This window comes from Manis pentadactyla, chromosome 1, assembly GCF_030020395.1.
Source record: "Manis pentadactyla isolate mManPen7 chromosome 1, mManPen7.hap1, whole genome shotgun sequence".
NCBI lineage: Eukaryota > Metazoa > Chordata > Mammalia > Pholidota > Manidae > Manis > Manis pentadactyla.
The window spans coordinates 90,093,226-90,117,827 of NC_080019.1; the positions used below are offsets into that span (position 1 = coordinate 90,093,226).

Below are 24,602 nucleotides of genomic sequence, written 5' to 3' on the forward strand. Positions count from 1 at the left end.
TAGACAGTAAGCAGGACCCACATTGCATGGGGTGGAGGATGAGGAGCAGATTCTCAGGTGAACTTGCCGGATTTCCTCAAACTCTGTTTAACCCAAGTGCCAAAGTCTGACACATCCTAACCCCTTTACTTCCTTTGGCAACTCCACCTTTGATAAGTGAGCAAGAAATACGTCTGCCTCTTGACAGGAACAATGTGTGAAATGAAAGACCTCAGGTGCTTTGCTGGTTTTTGACAGGGCTTCAGAAGAAAGCACCTCCTGTCTGTTCCATCCAATCCCAGTCCAGGTAAGTCATCACATTTTCAGTGAGGCAAGTATCTGCCAGGAGCTGCAGAATCGGGCAAGGGTGCTGCCCAGGGGAAATGACTGGACATTGTTAGGAAGCATTGCACAGCCTGGTGTTGCTTGGAAGGACCTCCTTAGCTGGCACCTATACTGCAAAGCCCTGAGCAGCTGCACTGAAGGGGACGAGAAGGCTGGCTTTGAGCAGAAAACAGATTCTAGCATAGCCCTCTAAGGATAGGAGCCATCAGGGTGACCTGTGCCCCCAACTCACACTTCCCACTGGGCTGCTGCCCTCTCTCCTGCTCCTCTTCACCCACCCTTACCTGGGGAACTGCAGTGACAGTGGGGTGGGATGGGGGCTGGGGGCTGCCTCAATATCTGGCTTTTCCTGAATCCCCTTAAACTAAACTTTCATGTGATGTAAACAACAGGCAGGCCCCATACCTGAGCCCTGTGGTCCCTTCCCCTAAATTCTGACTCAAGTGCTTAAGGAAGGCTTATATTTATTAAGGGCCCAAGTGATTCAGTTGCCGGTGATCCTGGATCACTTTGAAAAACATTGGGGTAGCAATAAGCCAGCAAGGGTATGGGATCCATTTGGTATGAGTAGTAATTCATCTAGTTTCTTAAAATAATGTTATGAGCTAGATTCATATGTTGAAGGGCCCCAGTACCTCAGAATATGATGCACTTGGAGATAGGGCCTTTAAAGAGGTAATTAAGTGAAAATAAGGTCACTGGGATGGGTGTTAATCTAATATGCCTGATGTCTTTAGAAGAAGAGAAGGTTAGACCATAAGTGCACACCATGTGAGGACTCAGAGAAGACGGCCATTTGCCAGCCAAGGGGAGGCCTCAGAGGAAACCTGCTGACATCTTGACCTCAGACCTTTGGCCTTCAGAAGCGTGAGAGCACAAACTTCTGTGGTGTCAGCCACCCAGTCTGTGGTGCTTTATTATGGCAGCCTTACCGAACTCATAAAGATAGGATCCTGATTTCACTGAACAATCCACAGAAGGTAGAGAGATTTCTGCACTCAAAGACCAGAACCTTATCCACTAGCTTGCCCCTGAGTGACTTTAGACAATTAATATTACAGTTATTTAACAAATATGTATGTAGTGCTTACTATGTGCCAGTATTCTAATCACTGTACAAATGTTGACTAATTTAATCCCCACTATAAACCATATATATATATATCTGCACCTGCAGGTCCATAACTCCTTACTCAGTCCCCTTGGGGTCTGCAGAGGGATTTGAGAAAGATGACACGGTGCAGGTACTGTAGCTGAGTAACATCTGTAGCATGGGCAACAATGGCCTGTAATCAAACATATTTCTGCAGAGACATGTATATGTTGCATAAGTAAAAACTAAAAGTAGCCTTGTATCAACTCAAGACAGATTTTTCCATAAAATAAGTTTATTCCAAGTCAGGCTTTGCTGTCAAATTAGTTATAAACACAGTTTTTGGGATTTGGAACTTTAGGGTTTTGAAATTGTGAACCTGTATTGTCCGTGTCTACAGATGAAGAAACTGAGGCATAGGGAGGTAACACAATTTACCCACATTCATGAACTCACAGGAGGCAGCCTGGCTCCAGACCCCATGTCCTTATGTTGACCTGGCTGTGCCCTTCAGTCCTGTCCACCTCTCAGGGCCTGACCCGTCCACTGCCCACAGATTACACCAAGTTGGCAGCCAGATACAGTGAAGGTTCTGTTATGGGTTGAATTCATATGTTGAAGTCCTAACCCCAGTACCTTAGAATATACCTTTGAATGGAAATTGCAGACATAATTAGTTAAATTAAGATGAGATCACTAAGGTAGGCCCTAATTCAATATGACTGGTGTCCTTATTTAAAAGAAACGTGGACGCAGAAACAGAGAAGTACTCAAGGAGAGCCCCGTGTGAGGATGAAGGCAGAGATCAGGCCCTGCTTCTGCATGCGGGAGGTGCCCGAGACGCCAGCACAGTCCAGGGGGCAGATTTTCTTGCCCAGCCTTCAGAAGGAACCAACCCTGCCAGTACCTTGATCTTGAATTTCTAGCCTCCAGGACTGTGGGACACATTTCTGCTGCTCAAGCTCCCCAGTCTGTGGTACTTTGTTACACCGCCATAGCAAACTAATACATACAAGTTCCTGATGCTACCACCGGATTTCGAGTGAGAGACTAATAGGTGGCAGCTTCCAGTCTTACTACTTCATAGCAGAGGCTGCTGAGTCATCACTGAAAGAGAAAGCCAGTGAATTACATGATTTCTAAGGCCTCTTCCAAGTTCTGAGTCTAATTTTCTATGTCTACAACATAAGGATAATTCCACTCCACTTGTCATTTGTACCAATGGTCTGGCTCTTCTTCATTTCTTTGCTGTTTTAAAGATGGGCTAATATAAAGATGGTTTTAAAAAACAAAACAAAAATAAAACAGGATATCTTTTCCTCTGTTGTGGATTATGTCCCTGTACATTAAAACTGAAACCACGTGGGCCCGAATTTGCCTTTTAATGTTCCTGTTTGTCTCATGAACTCACTCAGCTGTGGGTTTTTCTGCCCCCCTTTCACTTGCTTTGGTCTGCCAGGTTTAACCCACAGTATGTGCTGGGGCTACAGATTCCGCAGAAGACAGCAGAAATCTGAGTTAGAGGTTGTTCTCTGTGAGGTAAGAATATGGAACTGCATTTTGGCCTGGAAAAGTTGGGTTTTTAATGTGGAAAATTTTCACCTCACTGCCATCTCACCAAGCAGATAAAAGCTACATTAAAAGAGTGTAAAAGGCTGATAAATGCTTTTTCTGTTCATAGAATAGGGCATGGTAGACCCAGTACAGGGACAGAGGTACAATGGCAGTTTTCCTCAAGCTTTAGTGACAGGATGCCTGTGGCCAGGCTGGCTTGGACCTCTAGGCATCTGCCTTTAAGATTCTGAGTACCAATTCAGAAAATAATTTTCTGTGGGTGGAGTGTGGCCCCCAACTGTCCATCTGTGGAAACAGGATGTCAATGACCCTGAGAGTTAAAAGAATGGGCTTCAGGTTACCTTCCAACAGCCCTTGGCAGCTCTTCCCAAGGCTGCTCTCCAATTCCCTGGCAGCTTCTCAGCCCCTGTCCTGGAGGCTGCTCCCGGCCGCCGTCATGGAAGCGTCTCCTCCCCGAGCCAAGGGGCCTCTCTCCACTCCCCAGAGCCCAGGCTGCACCCCAGAGCCGGGGTGGCTTCAGCGTCTGCCTACGGAGTTCAGCTTGGCTCCTTGCTCAGGAGAAGTGTGTCTTCTCCTACCACAGACGCAGGCCCCGAGGAATTCTGTTGGGACATGAAGATGGCCGCAGGGTAGGAGGGGCCACTTTGGGGATCTCACGGGTGTGGATTCTATCCGATGTCAACATGGGAGATTTAATTATGCAAGTGCAGGGAGCTGCTTGGATGTAGAGACCACATCATATTCGCTGTTGAATCCTCAGTGCCTAGCCCAGAGCGTGGCTCATAGTAGGCACTCAAGGCAATCACTTGTTGAGTGAATGCATTCTGGTTTTCTTTCTTCATCAGAAAGGTGTCTGACGTGGGTTAAGTCCAAGAATCATGGCCACAAACAGGGTTGGAGAATGCTTCTGTTTCGTAGTACTCATGTCCAATGTAAAGGCTCTGAAGCCAGGAGGTAGAGGACAGAGGTCCAGGTCCGGCTCAGCCATTATCCAAGGGACCCCAGGGTCTTTGGCCTCCCTGGGCCTCTGTGTCCCCCCACTGAAACATGGACGTCATTGTATCTGCTCTGCCTGCCTCACTGAATGGCTATGAGACATGACAAGAGAAGGGATGTGAAAGTTCTCTGAAAATTTCAAAGACCACACCACGGTAATGTTTTTATCATCAGTTCTATTATTACAGATACTAGTAGAGTTGAGCTGCTCATAATTATTTTCAACTTCTTCAATCTCTTTCTTTCAATTTTTAAAAATTGAAGTATAGTTGATTTACACAATATTATCTTGATTTCTCTTCAATAAATGGTGTTGGGAAAACTGGACAGCTACATGCAAAAGAATGAAACTGGATCTGTCTTACACCATTCACAAAAATAAACTGGAATTGGATTAAAGACCTAAATATAAGACTATAAAACTCCTGGAAGAAAACATAGGCAATAAACTCTTGACCATTGACATTAGTAATTTTTTTCTAGATATGTCTCCCCAGGCAAGGGAAACAAAAGCAAAAATAAGCAAGTGGGACTACATCAAACCAAAAATACTTCCACACAGCAAAGGAAACTGGCAACAGAATGAAAAGGCAACCTACTGAATGAGAGAAGATATTCGCACACGTTGGACACAACAAGGGGTGAATATCCTCAATCTCTTTTCCTCTGCATGCTCATGTGCTCACAGACCAAAGCCAGGTTTACCTCCTACCCACCTAAAGAAACACTCACCTTGGTAGGCCAGTGCTGCCAGGGCCAGCCTCCTTGGAGCTCAGTCATCTGCTGGATCAGCGAACATTTCTGCACCACAGGTGGCAAGTGGCAAAGTCACATAAGGCTAGCTGGCAGATAGTTGCCCTGGGGCATTTCCTGTGCCTGAAGCCCAGAGCAGAAACAGTAGGGTCTCCTCCCCAGGGAAGGAAGGGACTCTGCTCCTTGACAGCCTCCTTGAGCCATCCAGAGAGCCTTGGCCCCCATCCCATCTACATCAGGCCCAGGGAAGCAGCTTGTAGAGAGCAGCCAGCCGGCGGCCAGCAGTGCCCTGGCAGGAACCCTGGTCCCCTGACCACCCCGCACTCCCTGTGCCTCTCAGTGAATGGATCCGGCCTGTGGTAGCGGCTGCTTTGCCTTCTCTTGTTTCCTGTTGCTAAGGTAACTGGATGAGCAGAAAGCAGAATCAGCCTCTGAGGTCTTGCTGCTCCACCCATGTGGCCAGAGAGTCCCCATCTTAGCCAGAGAGCCCCAGGCAGGCTGACCGATTTGAGCTGAGCCTGTGCTCAGAGGTCAAGGACCCCTTTGAGAAGAAACTCCCAAGCTTGATATTCTCTGAACACTCTTCCTAGGCAGACCAGATCTGAAGCTGGGCTGGACTGGGGAACAGAGGATGAGGCAGTGAAATTAACTGAGAGGGCCGTCTGTCAGTGTGTGGCATGGCTGAAATTGTCAGAGGCCTGTGGTTCTAGCTGCTCATCACTGGTCATAGAACGAGAGGGCAGGGGACATGGCCTCTAACCCTTACCTCTGAAATTGTGTCTCCACCCTTCCTGCTTAACCCAAGATGGGCCCTTCCAAGTTTTCAGACAAGGCCGGGCCTTTCTTCAGGAGCAAAGTGGCACCCTGGGGATTAGGACAAAGTCGTCGGAGCACCGTGCAGCTCCCTGTGAGCCACAGAGAGGGGAGACTGTCAGGAATGAGAAGAGTTCTGGGCTTGGGGCATATCTTCATGATGATAAAAATAATTATCTCACAGATGTCCACTGCAAGCTTTCTTCCCAACTTCAAGGCCCAGGTCAATGATGGCCTTCTCCAAAAGCCTTTTCAAATCCACCTGGGCTGGAGATAACACTTTACCCACTCTATTCTCCCAGTATTTTCAGCTGCATCTCCCCCTGCACTGCACTTAGCACCTGCTTACCATGGACTCACCTTTTGATTGACTTTCGTTACACAAATACTCATATATGCTTTTTGAAGGAAAATATTAGAACCACAGATACCTGCAAAGAAGAAAATAAAAACCACTCTTAAATCTGCCACCTGGAGAAAATCACTCCATTTGGGGGTTTTAGCACTATTTAGGTTCATGTCTTTTTTCTCTGCCTGCATTTAGCTCTTCAAAAAATAAGTTCACATTTTACCTGCTCTGTGTACCCCCGCATCCATCACAATGCTTCCCATTCAACAGGGATTGGACTCATGCCATGTTTTAAACAAGTAGGTGAATAAAATAAAAGAATAAATGACTGAGTGGACAGAAGGTGGGAGGAAAAGTTCTATCCAAAAGTTGCCCCAGCAAAGGAACTAAAAAGAGAAGAGCCAGTAGGCATCAGCCCTCAGAGGCCACGTGCAGCCCGCCTCCTCCTCCATCCACAGCTCCTCCTGCTCCCATCAGGGCAGGAGCTGTGCCAGGAAGGGAGCAGTGCCCAGGGAAAGGGCCGGGCTTGGACAGTGATCATTAGTGGAGAGACAGAGACGTTCCCTGCCATGTGACTTGGAAATATCAGCCATGGCTTAAGGGAAAAGAGGATTCATGGAAACAGGCAAGTCAGGGTCACCACGTGTGCAGTATTTTAGGTTCAGCAAGCAGTCTGGCAGACTCAAAGCCTCTCATAAATGGGTTCCAAGAAATCTGCTTTTAGCAGCACTGTTGACACAGGAGTACGTCCCCATGACTTGCCCCTCACTGGGTTGAAGATTTTCATTGATTTATCTGGAGCAGAAACAGCAGGATTCCACATCACATCTTGGAAGGCAGCCGGGGCAAAGGCAGAGAATTAACAGATCTTTATTATTCCAATACAACTCCCCATGGGTTCTGCAGTAAATCAGGGTCTCTCTTAACAGAAGTTTCCCTTGTTTAAATGGAACTAATGGGTTCTTTTCATTTTTGTTTTTGGCCTTTTTATGGGGCATATCCTCATTCTTAACTGTGAAGACAAACTGGAAGTCACAAATATTCATTAATCAATCACAAGTCCAGAACATGCCAGGTGCTGCACTACCAGAGATGCAAAATAAATAGAACAACCCCTGTATTTGGTCCATTCAAACATCAAGCATCTATTGAGGCCCCTCTATGTACCAAATACTGTGCAAGGTGCTGAGTTAAGAGCACATTACACTTACTGTCCTGTTTTCAAGTGAAGAGGTGAGCCTCAGGGAGGTCACACAACTTACCCAATTGCCCACAGCCACGCAGTTTGTAAGAGACTTGGGATTGGAATAAAGATAATGAATCTGACAGTTTGTTATTTTCACTATCAACTGAGTGCCATTTAAGTAGGCTGAGCAATACTCAGCCAGCCTTTGTGTGAGCCTCCCTCTCACTAACCCAGAACACACCAGTTCATGCCAGAGGAGGAGGAAATAGGCTTGTGCCCATTTTCTCTCCCACTACTGAGCCTCTTACTTGCAAAATCAAATGTCAACTGGCCCTGCTCTGTACTTATTCACAGTGGTCTGTTGATGCCTGCCCTCCCCACAGTGCCCCAAGAAGGCCCTGGTACAGTGGCTACAGCCAGCAGAGATGAGCAGGAGGAGAGAAGTTTTGGTGCCCCCACAGTGTTTTGCTTCTGACCCTAGTGTTTTTCTCCCTTAAACTCAAAGCAGCATTGGGGTGCTGAGGAAGCCTGAGCTCAAATCCTGCAGATGGGTTCAAACCCCAGCCCAGCCTCTTGCAACTTGTATGAGCTTGGACAAATCTCTTTGAGGCTTCATTTTCTCCCTCACTAAATGGAGGCAATACCTACCCTGCAGAGAGGTTCAACTAGGTAATGTAAGTACAATGTTGTTCAATCAATAGTACCATTTATTATTGCCCAAGATAAATTTCACACAAGAAGTGCAGTCATGATTATTTAAACTGTGAACTAACCAGTATTTATTAAAGATCTATTAAGCAGGAAGATGCAGAGAAATCCTGCCCACCATCTACAGGAGTGAGGGACCTAGGCAGGGAGTAAATAACACCCAACAGCTCAAGATAGGAGATACAGGAAGTGAGGGAGGAAATTCTCCAGGGAGTCGGCAGCTTTGGCCATAAAGGCTCTGCATGTGGGCAGGTGGGAGCCCCTAGTTGACCCCCAGCTGAGACCCCCAAGGCCACATCACAGGTCCCCTTCACAAGCTTCATTTCTATGCCCTGTTTCTTTCTCCTTCTTTTCCAGAGTTTGCCTTTTTGCTCCTGCAGCCACCTTCTTTCGCCAGCGCCTCCACGGACCCAGAACATCCACAGATTATCTGTTGCCGGCCTGGCCGGCTCCTCCCGGGCTCTGACCTCACCTTGGCGTCAGCTTTATCAGGTGTGGACAGCATTGTCTCCCTGCTCTGGGGGCTCTGAGCCCAGGATTCTCCCCACCCCCTGGGTGAAGGAGGGCCAGGCACCTCTGGGGTGGGACAGGGTAGTCATCTGCCTAATCAGGGGTCTGCAAATGCAGCCAGGAGGTCCAGAACCAGGGGATAGGGGTTATCCTCCTACGTGTTGACAAGAACAGAGCAGTTGCTGAGCTTGCAGAGCAGGAGAGGGAGGAGGGTGTCTGGGAAAGAGCACATTTCCAGCTTGAGTCCTCGTGGGGACACTTGGAGCTTGCTTCCTCCCAGGGAGCAGGGAAACCCAGCTGAGCCCAGCCTTTTGAGAAGTGGGTCTTGAGATGACTGAAACAGGCAGTGAGGGAGCTGGCTGGGGACCAGAGGTGGGCTGGCCCTTCGCTCCAGGTACCTCATTCCATAGTCAACAAGGACATTTCATTTCAACTGCAGCTCTGGTTTGTTCAGTTTCAAGGGCCTGAGGGCTTCTTGGAGTTAACTGGCCTGGGTATGAGGTGTAGGCCATGTGTTGAATTAGAATTCATCCCCCACTGGCTCCTTTGTCTTGCTGCTCCTGCCACTTGTTTGTTTGCAGCTGGCCTTTGGCCTTTCTTGGACTTGTAAGGGTCTGTCAGTGAATGAAAACTCATCTGAACTGTCCCCAGAATCACAATTGTGCAGTTCCCAGAAGCTTTGCACTCCAGTGTTTTCAGGTTTTAGGGAAGGGTGGCAGGGGTCAGACCACCTGTCTCTGCTGGAGTCCCGGGGCTCGCCCGGCCTCCCTCACTCTGGGGCGGTAGAGGGCCAGGTGAGCTGGGCACACCTGAGAGGGCTCAGCAAAAGAGACAAGTGAGGGCACTGTGGGGGGCTGTACAACTGGATGGCAGTGGCCCAAAGAAGACTGGGAGTCGAGGAACAGAAAGCATTTCCTTCCCCACAGGTCCCATTCCTGTGTGGCCCTGCTGTGTTCCTATGTTGTGAGCCACAGCCAGGAATTCATCCTGCAGAAATAGTGTACGAGTGGTGTTGGGCAAGGTCATTCACCGCAGCATTGTTGGAAAGAGCAGAAGACTAGAAACAATCTAGCTGCCATTAACAAAGGCCTGATTAAATGACTTAGGTTCTGCGCATACAAGGGCCCCCTATAAAGGAAGGTCTCCATGTACTGGTAGAGCATGATCTCCAAAAATGCATGGTTATACCAAACAAATACAACTAGGGCAGGAACTATGTGCTATCAATTTTTTTTACAAAAGTGGGGAAGTGGGGACAGGAGAGGAATATATATTTATATGCTTGTTTATGCATAGACTGTCTTTGGAAGGACTCACAAGCTGATAATATTGTATTCCCCCAGGAAGGAGGGCAGTGTGGAACTGGGAGGTACTAGTGGGCTTGTGCTGTATAACCAACCCAGCCCAAAGTTAATCACTTAAAACTACCACCATTCCACCCAGCTTACATTCCCGTGGGCTGGAGTTACTTCACATGGCAACAGGAGAGTCCCCAGAAGCCAGAGAGCAAGCCCGTGCACACTTTCCTGTGTGACGTTGGCCAGTGTCCCTTTGGCCAGAGCAACTCACATAACTGAGCCCAAATTCAAGGTCGAGAAATAGATTCCATGTTTTAGTAGGAGGAGCTACAAAATACAGTAGGCATTGGTTTTTATCTGCCCCATGGTGGAGCAGAGGTGAGGAGGGAGGGAATGAGTTTCTTTTTTAGCCTTTTGTATTTTTTAAATTCAAATCATGTCAACATTACCTATTCAAAAAGGACTAAAATTTTGAAATTAAAATGGATTCCCTGAGATTAATTTTGAAATAATCCAGTTATTGAAGGAAACACGGGGAGAACGGGTTGAAACAAGATGAAATAAGATGAAACAAGATTGGCTGTGAGCTGATAATTGCTGAAGTGGGGTGATGAGACTCAAAATATCCTTCTACTTTGTGGATGTTAAAATGTCCTGCAATAGCCCCTGTTTACCGCAGCACTATTTACAGTAGCTAAGATATGGAAGCAACCTAAGTGTCCATCAATAGATGAATAGATAAAGAAAATGTGTTAGATATACAAAATGGAATTTTATTCAGCCATAAAGAGAAAAGAAATCATACCATTTGCAACAACATGGATGGAGCTAGAGGGTATTATGTTCAGTGAAATAAGCCAAGTGGAGAAAGACAAATAGCAAATTATTTCACTCATTTGTGGAGTATAATAACAAGGCAAAGCTGAAGGAACAAAACAGCATCAGACTCACAGACACTGAGAAGGGGCTAGAGGTTACCAAAGGGAAGAGGGTGGGGAGGGAGGGAAAAGGGGATTAAGGGGCACTATAATTAGCACACACAAATATAGGTAGGTCACAGGGAAGGCAGTATAGTACAGAGAAGACAAGTAGTGACTCTATAGCACCTTACTACGCTGATGGATGGTGACTGTAATGGGGTATGTGGGGGGGACTTGATAATATGGGTGAATGTTAAAACCACTGTGTTGTTTATGTGAAACCTTCATAAAATTGTATATCAATGATACTTTAATGAAAAAAAATGTCCTGCAACAGAAATTTAAAAAAATTAAAATGATGAACACTCAAATTTATTCAGGCTTACTTGCATGGCAAGGGCATGCCTGCATCGTCCCCTTTTGCCTTCCCAGCCACCCTGGAGGTGGGGACTGCCTTGGCCCCGATGGCAGCCTTGCTGAGGATGCTGATGCCCGAGGGGCAGCCCCAGGGCAGCTCCAGGCAGAGACGCTGGGCCTTGAGGAAGCGTGGGAGAGCAGGGACGAAAGAAGCCTTAGGAGTCTGTCTCTACAGTGTGGGCAGGGCCAGCAGGTGATAAATCTCAAGGATTGGGGTGGGGGTGTTGGTGGCAGGGGAGGTGCAAAATACTCAGCTGTTTAAGAAACACACACAGAGCTTTAAGGGTAGGGAACAAGAAGGGAGCCTTTCCCAGGGTTCCAGACAAAAATTATACAACATAGGGGCGTATCTAAAGGAAAAGAACTCAGTGAGAAAGAAAGGTACATTTTCTTGCCTCTTGCTCATCACTCAGGATGGCCACGTGTGTGCACAGCCATGTGCTCAGGGTGGCCTGGAGGTACCCCGTGGCCCAGGCCTGACTGTGAGGGCCCCCCCTTGGAGCAGCTCTGAGAATGCTAAGCACCCTTGCCAAGCTCTTCTGTGGGCAGCCTGGGAAGTCCTCGCCACCTCTGCCCAGTCATTTGGCGTCCCTAGTTAACCGTAAGAATGTCCTCCTCCATTTCAAACGTCTAGTGAGCCTTACCAGAGGCTGTACCCTCTGAGGCCATGCTCGATCCCTGTCATGTGTGTGCCTGTGATTGATTATATATGTCCCTGAACACTAGTCCTGTAGCTGCCATGAGACAGGGAAGAGAGAGAAATGACCATGGCACTTCCTAGGTGTCCATCAGTGTCCCCTAACCCCACTCCCAGTTCGGTTAGGTGACTCTCCTTCTCATAATGCCCTATGACTGTCTTTATGGCTGAATTTCCACCTTGTTCACCAATTGTTCATCACTAGTTAGAGACTTAGTCTTAAAGAATTACTGTTACATTTTTAGGTGTGGCAGTGGTATTGTGATGTTTTGTCTTTTTATTGAAGTATAATGTATACACTGAAACAAATCCGATGTGTTTAGATGATGAATTTTTTAAAAGGGAAAACCCCTGTATGGCCAGCTTGCAGATCAAGAATCAGACCATTGCATGCATTATAGTATGTTGTTTTAAAAAGAACCAATTGTTTTTTTTAGTACCACCTTTGTAAACATCTACAGATGAAATGATAAGATGTCATGGGTTTGCTTCAAAATAATACTAAGTTGAGGGAAGGTTGGTCACAATTTGATAATTATTGAAGCTGAGCAATATTTACATAAGGCTTTATGTATCCTCTCTCTCTCTCTCACACTCTCATATTTAAAATTTCCATGATAAATATTTTAAACCGTCAATAGAGAGCAGTGCCATGAAGTCAAAGCTGAGCAGTGGAGTGAAAGATGTCTCTTTGGTGTATTACTTTGTAATTAATATGAGAGTCTAAAGAATTATGTAAGTAAGTTATTTATTTTTTTAATGAGTTTTCATGTTTCCTCTGTGCAACTGAGAGCTCCTTACAGTGCTGGATTTATTCTTCTCTGTATCCCTGCCCCTTATCCAGTGCCTGGCCACAGCAGGTGAGCATGTTTGTTGAGTGAATGATTGCTTGAATGTTGTATCCTATCTGACACAAGGCCTGATACAACACCAAGATGGCACAGGTACCCCAACTCCTTGACTTGAATGGAAATCCAAACTTCTTTTCTCCTTTGAAGCTGCTTCCAAATGATAAAATGTTCAAATCTAAGATAACAGAATTGAGAGGGATGTAGAGACCACTTTGTACAAAATGGTCATGTTATAGATGAGGAAACTGAAGTACAGAGAAGTGAGTGACTTTTTCAAGGTCCCACAACTGATAGGAAAGAGCCCAAGCTGAAACTCAGGCTCCTGGACCCCATTCTGGTCTCTTTTTGTTATACTATCCAGCAATGAGTTCAACACATATTTGCAACCCTATTTTCCAGGTAAAGAAAGAGAACTTCAAAGAAGTGATTGTAATTTTTCCATGGTCTAGGGTCATGGTGACTCCACAGCTCTCTCAAGAACAGCATTTTCCACATGGGACTATGTCCCTTACTTCAGAAAATTTTAAGTTCAAAACCTTAATTTTCAAACAAACAAAAGGGTGATTATTCTCATTAGAAAGCGCTTTGGTATTCATTTTTTTCAAATAGGTGAACTCTCTCAAATGTCTGAAATATGAGTCCATTTTTAACAATTCCATCTGTATCCAGCTTGTTAGGAATGAAGAATCAAATCAGCTACAGTCCAAGCCTCGGCCCCACCATCCTGTCAAGTGTCACTGGGTGCTTTCAACATGCCCAAGCCAAGAAATAAGCCAGTCCATCAAGAGTGGGAATAATTGGGAGAAAACAAAAGCAAAAAAAAACCACACAACAAAAACTCAAGCTTTTTGTAACATTGTATCTTTTCAGAAACATGCTGATTTTAAATGTCTTTAAATTCAAATGTTAGGATAACTGTGCCTCCAAGTGTAATTTCTTTGGCACTTAAAGCAGCATAGCTCTAGTGGTCTTTTGTGTCATTCATGTTCTGGGCTTTTCCAAGGAAAAGTTTTCTGCACTGTGTCCAGTGTGTCTTTCAAGAATCTTGTAACACTTCCATCCCCCTCCTTAGCCGGGGTGGCCGGATTTCTCTGCTGTTAAGAGGATTACTGAGAATTTCCCCTTTATATAACCCAGAAGACTCTGTGACTAACAGGAAAGACTAAACAAGAGATGTCAAGGAGAGAGGTTACAAGCAAGGGGTGACCTCACTTCAGGGAGGCCCTCTGTGTAAGGAGAGGTCAGAGAATGTTCTTAACAGACACTGATAAAGCCGGGGCCCGAGAAGCCAAGCATTGGGCACCATTTCTGTAGGCAAGCAGGGGGCTTAGCTTACATCCATCCCCCTAGAGTTCAGCTTTAAGCCCAAAACCTTTGGTGAGCCAGGGCCAGAGTCCTGTGAAGAAAGGAGGCAACTTATCTCTAATCAGCCCTGCCTCAAAATAGCTCTGTCTTCCTGCAGGCAGAGACTGTCATCTGCTCTGCTCAGCACAGCAGCCCAGGATGCCTGAGCCCAACTGAGTCAGAAAGTCAATGAGTATGCCTTATTTCATTGCTTGCACAAAGTTAGATCTCGCTGGGTGAAGCAATGCATAATTTAACAACCTTCAAGATGGCTTGCAAAGAATCAGGATGCTCCAGTCAGGAAGAACCTTACAATTGACCTGGATCAAACCATCTTTCTACCAATGGATAAACTGAGACCCAGGGAGAGGAAGTGATTTGCCCAAGAACACACAGAGGTCCGTGGCTATGCTGGCACCTCGGTCCCTGGGCTAGAGCAGATGCTGCCTTTCTCTTGGCAGTGCTGCTCTACTCAAGAGTTTCCAAATCCGCACTTTCACAGGCAGCTCTTGTTAAACCCTTTTATTGTGAGTCTCTCAAACTTCCCTTCTATCTTCATAATCCAGACAGCTTTACTTTTGAGGTTCACTATATGGGCTGCTGTTGTTTTTATCCTCTGCTGCGGGAAGAGAATGTTACCAGTGGGGAACTGAAGTACTCAGAGACTTGCTTAGACTGGAGTCAGACAAAAATGCCCACTAGGCTGATAGCTGCTCACCCCTGCCAAGGGCTGTGACTCGTGGCTCAGGACTTGCTCTCCTGGTGGCCATCTATGAGATGGAACAGCGTGGACATTCCTGCTGCCACGCTTCCTACACAGCCATTTGCATACTGTGTCCCCTTTGTGTGTCCTCTATACAGCATGGGCTCTGTCAAGAGCTGTACAAGGCACGCGAGGTCTTAACGAGTGGGAGCAAGCCTGGGGCTTGCAAAGGCTGCTGGAACCCAGGCAAAGTTATGGGGATGGAGAACATGGACAAAGGACTGGAAAGTGCTGTGTGGAGAATGCCTGGCTCTGTCTTGCTTCAAACTGTTTTGTTTCAGGTTATTACAATCCAGGACTTTGTGTCGGAAACTGAAGAGAAATAAAGCACTAAGAGGCAAAACTGAATTTCAGCCCCCTTCTGCTCTCCAGTGATTGTTATCTATGAAAGGTTCCCATTTATATACTCTTGCATGAGTCACTTGGGCTAAAGTTATCACAGCTCTTAGGTGGAAACTGGTCCCTAGGTGTCCCTCATATGTAGGCTCTTTCTCTTCTAGATATACTCCCCATAAACCCAGGGCTTTGTAATTCACATAGGGCCTGCTACCCGTACTGGGCACACAGCAGATGCTTAATAAATATTTAACAACTAAGTCCTACTGGGTCAGCATCACAATTTCAAGCTCACTTTGTGCTAAAGTTGTATTGTGTCACAAAGGCCTTCATTTTATTCATAAGAAGGCAAAAGAGAAAAGGAAAATGAGCACCCTAAGTTTATACACAGTTAGTGACAGAGCCAGGTCTCAATCCCAGGTCTTTTGAAATTAAATCCAGTTCTATCTATCATAGGGTAGAAACAGAACATATTATGCTAAAGGCCTTAAGGTAAAATCAGCAAAAAGTGGCCAGGCAGAAAGAGACAAATACCATATGATTTCACTTATTTGTGGAGTATAAAAACAAAGCAAAACAGGAGGAACAAAATAGCAGTAGACTCATAGACACTGAGAAGTGACTAGTGGTTACCAACGGGGAGGGGTTAAGGTGGGTAGGGAGTGTGAGGGGGGCAAAGAGGCACAAAAATTCTCAATCATAATGTAAGTTGGTCACGGGAATGGTAGTACAGCATGGAGAATATAGCCAGTGGTTCTGAAACGTCTTCCTGTGTTGATAGATAGTAACTGCACTAGTGGAGATGAGGATTTAATCATGTGGGTAACTGTGGAACCACTGGGGCTGTATATTTGAAACCAATATAAGATTGCATTCAATGATGCTTCAATGAGAATTTAAAAAGCTCAATCACAGCCATATTTATGTTAAGATGTGAATTTCAAAAGTAATAGAAGGTGATATACTATCCCCACAAATACTGTTTATTAGCCTTGAATGAACTATTCCATTTTAAATTCTCTCACATTCTAGAAAACAGAGCCATATAACCTCATGTCCCTATTAACAATTACTTCTCTCAATACAGTGCAAATGATCTGTATGGAAAGCTCCATGAGAGCAGGCTGGGTCGCCCTGCCATATGCCCCGTCTCTTAGGCTTCAGCATGTGCAAGGCCCTTTATAAAAGTGTTGAATGGACAAATGAAGGCTCAAAAATAACTATTACATTGATTTAAATAATCTTTGATCCTCAAAGGCTGTCTTTTTATTTAAGCCCTTCATGGATTTTAGAGTGCAGAATCAATGCAAAAAGACACACTTTTAAAATCTCCAACTGTTAGAAATTCTAAAAATGGTTGTATGTAACTGATTAGAAATCTGTTTTCATAAAGCTGCTTGAAACCTGCTTCATTCCACCAGTCCTTTATATCTGTCATATATAACTACATAGTTAACTGCATTTTAAAATGATGCCCATGTTGAAATAATATTGTATTCCACGTTAATGCACATTTTTGGGGATGAAGTTTAAATCCAATATTCTATTTCAGAAGAAATAAAACTGTGTTTACATAAAGGAAAGACAAAACAAAACAAAATCAGTGAAAAGTAAAGTAATATTAGCTCATTGCTCAAGGAGTCTTACAATTTTCCTGTCAGTTTTTCTAAAAAGATATTTTAAGGATATATCCTTAGCTTATTACATGAGTTACATAAACATTCTCATACATTTGTGTAATTATAAAGTATAACTTTTCAAAAAAAATAAAAGTATAACTTGTCTTCTAGCAGTTCAATAATAATCAATTGCTTTATCAGACTAAAAATAGTTTCCTTTTTAGCTGAAGAACTAAAGGCAAGATGCAAATTAATTCCTGGTAATGAGATAAATCTCTGTCTCTGAGATAACGCCCTATTGTTCTGATTAACATCAACACAGCATGGAGCTTGAACTTCTTGGTAACATGTATATTCATGTTTAAAGATTATCTTACCAAAGGAACATTAGCAGGCATTCACTGGGTGTCTACTGGGTGTACAGCCTGGTCCTGACTGGTCTTCTAGTTCTGCCACTAACTAGCTATGCAATAACTAGGTATGCTTTGAAGGACCCAACATTTTTGAATACCAACCATGAGCCAGAAAACTTGAAATATGCTTTACTGTTTTTTCATTTAACCCTCATGACAATGTTGTGACTTACAAATGAGGACTTTGTGGAGGAAAGAAATCATTAATCTACTCAAAATCGCACAGCCAACTGGGATTTGACCCAGATATTATGACTCAAAAGCCCATACTTTTCCTCCTATACCAGAGCTTTTCAATCCTAGGTCATAGTAGCATCATGTAGGGAGCTTTTATACTGATGCCTGGGTCCCACCTCAGACCAGTCACATCAGAATATCTGAGGATAGAACCTAGGTTTTTGAGAAGTCTCTCCAGGTGATTATAATATGCAGCCAGGGTTAAGATCCACTATACTAGTACTTCAGTTTCTTCAACTGTAAAATGAGGAGTTTAGACAGACACCTCTAGGATCTTTTTCCATATGTATATTCACCAAAACTATGACAACAATTAGGTGGGGCCAGTTGGTACTTAAAAAGCCCCAGTTTGCCTTTGGAGTAAGCAGTTGTCACCCACACTGCCAGATACTTTCCCAACTTTCTACTTAAGTATAGGCTTGAGCTGGTTAAACATCCAGAGATAAAACCCTAAAGCACACAATTATTTCATATATTCATGAAATTTTATATATATATTTCAGAACAAAGCCCTAAAGCTCTAGAAAAAGTCCCCATGCCATCCTTCTCTCTTTCTTTTTGCCAGTTGTCATAGTTATTTGATGAAATCCCCATTGCTCCAAACTATTTTAATGCTACATCATCACATGAAAAAGTCTTTGAAAATGTTCATTATCTTTGACGCAGAATTCCTCTCTCAGAAATCCATTCTAAAGAGGTAAGCAGAGAACAGAAAAAACTTTATGAAGAAAGATGTTCACTGCAGTATTATTTATTTGGTGGAAAAATCGGAAACCACTCACATGTCTAACAGTAGAAGAATGATTTAGTAAAATATGGTACGGCCTACTAACTGGAGGAATGGCCATTACAAATGATGTTTACAGACTTGTAAATGATGTGGGAAAATATTATCACACGTTGTAATGGTGAGTGAAAAAATTTAGGGTATAAAATAACTTAATCTATGAGTTAAGAATTGAGTAATCTCAACTATGTACTTATTTTTATACATAGAAAAAAAGGAGAAAAATACTATTATGCAAAGGTTAAAATACCTGAAATTATTTTCACTATCAACCCAATTCTAAATGTTTGAAGAACAGAATATAAAAGGGCTTCTGAATCTGGCCCTATTCAGAGACGTTTTCTGTGTGGCCTTAGGCCTCTGCCTGTGTAGATGTGGGACTTATAAGCAGCAGAGTCGAAAAACGACACCACAGGTCAAGTGATTCTTTTAGGTGTGGGAAGCAGAGGTAGATTTAAAGTTAGAGTCAATATATAGGAAGAGAACCTAGGAAAACCTAAAGTCCAAAATCAATTCTACTTTGATCTAGGGGACCATCAAGAAAGAAATGGGATTCACACGTGAGTTAATGTCAATCAAGGTTGCCATTTTCACAGTATTTTCATATTGGTTGTTTCACAGGAGCCTCATAACCCTCTTAGTGTTGGTTTCAGTCCCACTTAACAGAAGAGGAAAATAAGCCTCGGGAAGGCGGAGTGACTCCCTTGGCGCCGTGGCGGCGGCCGCGCGTGGCCCAGACCCAATGCCCCTGCCCCTGCCACCGCGGCCGAGGCCGGCGGTCGGAAGGCGGGGGGCTCGCGGTGATCAGACCGCCGGGCGCGAGGTACGGAGCCGCGGCCGAAGTTCCGCCCCCGGGACCGGGCTCGGGGGTGAGTCCCGAGCCTGAGGCCCGGCCCCTCCTCCGCGGCCCGCCCATGGGCCTGTCCCTCCCCGAGCGCGGCGCGAGCCCGAGGTCCGCTCCCAGGGCGGCATCCCGACCCACCACAGCGCCGACGACCCCAGACGGCGGTGAGCCCCGCACGCCTGTGCTCCCGTCTGACTAACTGAACTTTGTACTCTTGCAAGCAACCCATGTTTGCTCAGCAGTTCGAGCGCATCGGGAAGGTTGCAGGTGGCTGGCCCCGGGCCGCTGGCCGGCGTGAGAGGCTCATTCCAGATGAGGGAGGCCCTTGAGTCCCTTGGGGATGCGGGTGGCTTCGGTTGAACCTCAGGTCCCTACTCCCGACTCTGAAGGTTCCTAAAGCTTCCTTTTTAGGCCAAATTTTATTAGAGAGGGTGTCCTGGGCCACAATTCAGTGACTAGCTACCTAAGTTTGACCACCTGCAATCCCTCTTAACCCTAAAGAAGCTAATGCATTTAATGATAGTGATAACAATATATTTCGGAAAATTATGGTGACTCTTTTGTTCTTAACTTTTGTCTCACCTTGCTTCTTTTAAATTCAAAACAGGTCCCCACATTTTGCAATTGTTAGCTTCAGAAACCAAAAGAAAGCTATTCTGGTTTTTGTTTGAAATAGAACTTAATCTACAAATGAGGTTTTGTTTTTTTAGATTTGCAAATCTATTTGGAATTTTCACAAAGGCCTTTCACCTCAACACTTTTTGTCCACATAAAAGCACAAAATTGTACTCCTCTTTGCTTCCACAGACTGCATTTCAGATATCTTGGATATACATCAAATTGTTCACCCTTAAACATACTCTTATTAAAGAATTATGACAAGGTGCTCTCAAATAATGCTTGTCTTTGCATTTAAAAGGGGTAAGATGTTTCCAGAAATCAGCCATGGTAATATGTAAGGTATTTGCAATTTTCTAAACTTTTTCTTTCTGGAATCACAGCATTCCCTTCCTGGATTACTCCGGTACTCAACAGAACATTCAACATTAAGCCCCCAAGCTTTTATCCAGTGTCATTTTAAGAAATGGTCAGGTGAAGACCAACTTTAAATTCTCTGTAAAACTGGCATAGACATTATGTTGCTTAATAAAGAAACCTTTGCAAATAATTTCCACTTGGACTTTAGTACTAGGCTAAAGTTTGGCTATGCTTTCTTTCATGGAGTAGTGACAGGCATGTTGAGTTCCTTTTGCCTTCACTGCTGAGTCTCAGCTTCATTTTCTGCTCAATTTCAAAGATCCCTCCTAGCCTAGATTTGCTGGATTAGTTCCCATTCCATACCCTTTTTTCTCACAGCCACCACCAGATTTTTCTTTCTCTAATTTACTTACCCCATTTTTGTGGAAGGCACCTCTATCTTCTTTTATGATTCCTCTCAAAACTTAACAGAGGTAAGAGGATATAAAAATTAGTTATTCCAGATTGCCTCAAAATGTTCTTTCAATCTGTCTTAACCAGAGTATGCAGTCGTTTTTAGTTTTGGCATCTGTCCAGGTGACATTTACTTGCAAGATTCCCAAAGGCCTATCTAGAATTGTGTATGATTCTTGCAAGCTAGGCTCTGCCCCTCTCTCTCCCCTCTGGAAAGCATATCTAGTCAAATGTGTTACTGCTCTGAGTGAGTCACTCACAAGCTTCAGTACTTTTTTTTATTAGTAACAACTGACTTGCAGCACACCTTGTGGCTGTGGGTGCCCCACAGCTGCTCTGGGATATGCTGGGACACCACAGCTTGGGAATCATTCTTTATTTTCCCTCAAATTGGAGCACAGAGTTCCTCAATTTCCAGTTGCATGATTGTTCAACCCATTGTGCAACAAAGCCTAACATCTGTGCTTCCTTTCACAGAGAACGAAAACTTTCTCATTTCCCCAGAATTTATTCATTCAGTCAAAGATGTCTGCCAACTGTGAAAGGCGTATTTGCAAAGTCACACAAGATGCAACTGGGACAAACTCCTTGGGTTCTGAGGACCCTTAGAGGAAAGGCTGGTGGAGCAGAAGCGGGATGAACATTTTTTAAACCTCAGCTAAGTGTCAGGCACTATATGGAGTACTTGGCAAATCTTTTAGCCTTCTTAGCAGGCCTCTGAGGTAGGCACATTTATTCTCATCTTCCAGATGAGAAACAGGGCTAAAGGACTTGTTCAAGTTACATCACTATTAAGGGGTAAATCCTGGATTTTAACCCAGTTTGATAGCTGATGAGGCTCATTTCATGTTTGTCACGAATACTGCTCACAGAGAGCAAAACTGTTAAAATGCTCCCGTGGATGGAAGACACAGGGCCCCATAGTACAGGCTTCATGCAGAGACTCTGAGAGCACCGTGTTGAGTTCAAATCCCAGCTGCTAGGTGCATGACCCTGGACTGATTATGTAACTTCACCTGGTGTCTCATACATCTGTAAAATGGGGATAGTAGCCTCCAAAGCCCCAGCCTAGGCAGGGGGGTACTGTGTGTGCCTGTTAAGCTATACCCTTACCCGTACTAATTGCCACACCAGAGGGAGCTACCACAGGGATACTTTATCTTTGAGCAATGCCACAGGCATGGGTCTAGGGACCTGTAGCCTGTACCCTAGTGGCACTGGAGGCCTGACCCCTGCATGGTCCTGTAGTTAGCAATTACTTCAGAAGAATCTGGTTGTCTTATACTAACCTTATAGCTTATTTGACTCCTACCTCTATGATATAACAGGGTTTCCTTTAAGAGCGTTTTTTTGTGCAAATGCAAAGAGCTTTCATAATAACCTAAAAGGAGAGTTGTGCAGGAATAATCAACTCTCACTACCTCTGAATATTAGTAGCTATTACCTTTCACCAACCAGTGGTCATGCCTGGCCAAATTGGCCTAGGACAGCTCAGAATGGAACTTCCCTGGAAAAAGCAAAAGGTGAGACTCTGGCTGGAGCTGCCTGGGACAGGTGAGTGGAGAGGAAGGGCTGAAGGAGGGTGGCATGCACTTGCAGTGCTAGGCAAAACAAAGAGGTGCCATCAGCATCAGTCAAGTGGAGACTGTGGAAGGCATAACCACGACAGAGACCCCCCCGCACCCCCAAGAGAAGGGAGTGAGGTGCTCGTAACAGAAAACTGGCCTCTTTACAGGGTGTGCCGTTGGTGGAGGAGCCGGGGGAGGGTTGTTAGGAGGCAGCCGATGATTGGGACACTTTGCTGGAGAACTAAGTGGTTGGAGGCATCCCAGTGCTCCCAGAGTAAAGAGCTATCATTTGGCCATCTCACTCTCTGAGTCACCTGCCTCTGACCTCCCCACCTTGAAGGAACCAGAGCCAGCAAAGCAAGGGGAAGATCCAGGTAGGAAGCTAGTCAGGATGCTGACCACCTTTGACCCCAGCGCACCCTCTGCACTTATGCAGGCTTCAGGGACTTCTTCAGGCCCAAGTTAGGGTGGGAAAAAGCTTGATATTCCATGAGTGACTAAAGCTTGGATGTGAGACCAGACTGGACTATCCATACCTAAAAGTGAGGTGTTATAAATACCTGAAACTGACCACAAAAGCTCTAGGATAGGCCCAGCATTTCACCTAGGAAAGTATGATAATGTTACAGAAGGGGCAGAAGAGGGTGAGGATAAGTGAAAGACTCGGTTGTTTATTTTCTTGTGTCCACCGGAGTCCAGCTTGATCAAGTCTCTACAGCTTTCATTATTGAATGAAAGGGACTTGGTTTTACTGTAACTTTCCGGATTATTTATTTTTGTATCTACGTGGTAATCAGGGGGTGGCAAATTAGTTTTCAAGCATATTCTTCAAAACCATAACTACATAGCAGTGGGAAGGAGAGGTAAAGAGGCACACATTAACTTTCTATCACTGCTGTAACAAATCACCATAAATTTAGTGGCTTAAAATGACACAAATTTATTCTTACACTTTTGGAGGCTGGAAGTCTTAGTGGGTTTCCCTGGGCTGAAATCAAGGTGTAGGTGGGTCTGTGTGCCTCCTGGAAGCTCTGGGGAGGAATCTGTGTCCTTTTTCCAGCTCCTAGAGGCCACCTTCATCCCCTGGAGGGAAGCCCTTCCCCATCTTCAAAGCCAGCAGCCAAGCATCTTCCAATTTCTGCTTCTGCTTCTACTGCCTCCCTCTTTCACTTATAAGGACCCTTGTGATTGCACTGGATTCACCCAGATAATCCAGAATAATCTCACCTCAAGATGCTTACTCATATCTGCAGAGTCCTTCTGTGTAAAGTGTACATTTGGAGGTTCCAGGGGTTAGTGGGTGAACATCTGGAGGAGGGGGCATCATTCTGCCTTCCACAGGACAGGCCCAGGTACACCAGCTGGGCCCTCACTTCACCTCAGAGAATCTCTCACCCTTGCCTACCAGTTGGCCAAGCATAATAGGGCCTCCAGGAAAGAGGCTTTGTGTAATCTTGGGAAAAGCATATAATCTGTCCATACTTTGGTTTCTTCATCTGTGAAATCACAGAATTAGCTGTTCTCTGAAGTATCTTCCAAATCTAAACCCTTCTTTTCTTTTTGGCAAAATAAGCATTTGAAGAAATCTATCTGCTTAACTCAAGAAACCAGCTGACGTTGTTCCAGTGCACCACCCTGACCTGGGCCTGCACCGTGGGAGCCCCAGAGGAAGGCAAGCAGCCCTCTGTTTTCCCAAGGGCAGAGGGAGGGTAGGAAGACCCAGGTGGGAGGTGCAGCTGAGAGGCCTCTCCGAGCAAGGAATGCTTGTCCTAACACTTTCTGTGGAGTCACTACAGGAGACCCTGGGCCACAATGCCAGTCTCAGGAACGGCTGCTGACTCAGAGCTGTGGGAGTGAGCCGGGGAAGCCCAGTGTGCTTCTCTCAGGTTGGCACACAGACTCCCTGGGGTCTCCTTGGAACCCCAGGCTTTTAGAACAGCAGGTCTCAGACCACTGGGATGGAAACATCCTCAGAAACCACGTCACAGATACCCTTCCCACCAACCTCCCCCTGCTGTGGGATTTTGAGCTGGCTTAGGTGTTTTGTTTCTCTAGCTATTCTGATAAATTGTTTTGGTGGCCTACCTGCCTCTCTGGTCTGGCTTAAAAGTTAAAGTTCACTTTGCACTCTCAGCCCCATGGGTCTCAGAGAGACACCAGAGCTCCTCAGGACTCCTCTAGATGACCTTTATCGTCCATTTTCAAGGTAGTGCCATGCACCAGCAAGAGCTCTGGGCCACAAATCAGGAAAGGAGGAACTTCCTGTTTCTGTCCTTTGAGCAGCTGTGGGGCATGAGGCAAGTCACACCATCCCTTTGGGACAGACTAGGGTTTGATTCTATTTCCTCCAAAGTCCCTTCCAGGGCTGATATGAGGAGCTCAGAGTAAATCATCCTGCAAGTCCTCTTTAGTTCTGGAAGTCAGTCATCCTCCATCACAGAGAACTGAATATGGCTCATCTGGCTCAGCCTGGGGAAAGCCACTGGCACCCCCCAAACACAAACTTTTGGATTAATCTTTCCTGCGGCTCATCACCACCACATCTGTCCTTCTCCCAGGAAGGTACTGAATCCAGAGCCCCAGGAATGCCCAGGCATTCTGCTACGGGCTCCCTTCCTCTCCTGAGCAGGCTTCTCTGTCCCTCTCCTCCCAACCTAGATTAAACTGTCACCTCTCCTCACCAGTCCCGTGGGGTGGGGGTGAAGGTGGCAGGATCCAGAAAGTGAACTGTGACTCTATTCTTCATCTATGTGACAGGCCTGTCATCCTT

At 45.3% G+C, this 24,602-nt stretch overlaps 1 long non-coding RNA gene across 1 annotated transcript; it reads right to left on the minus strand.

Annotated features, from left to right (window-relative positions):
• Positions 1-2,726: 2,726 nt before the first annotated feature.
• On the minus strand, positions 2,727-22,881 carry LOC130683259 (uncharacterized). Its single transcript, XR_008996833.1, has 4 exons — positions 20,225-22,881; positions 5,915-5,985; positions 4,721-5,646; positions 2,727-4,080 (listed from the first exon to the last, which is right to left on the minus strand). It is a non-coding gene; the product is annotated as an uncharacterized LOC130683259 (long non-coding RNA).
• Positions 22,882-24,602: the final 1,721 nt, after the last annotated feature.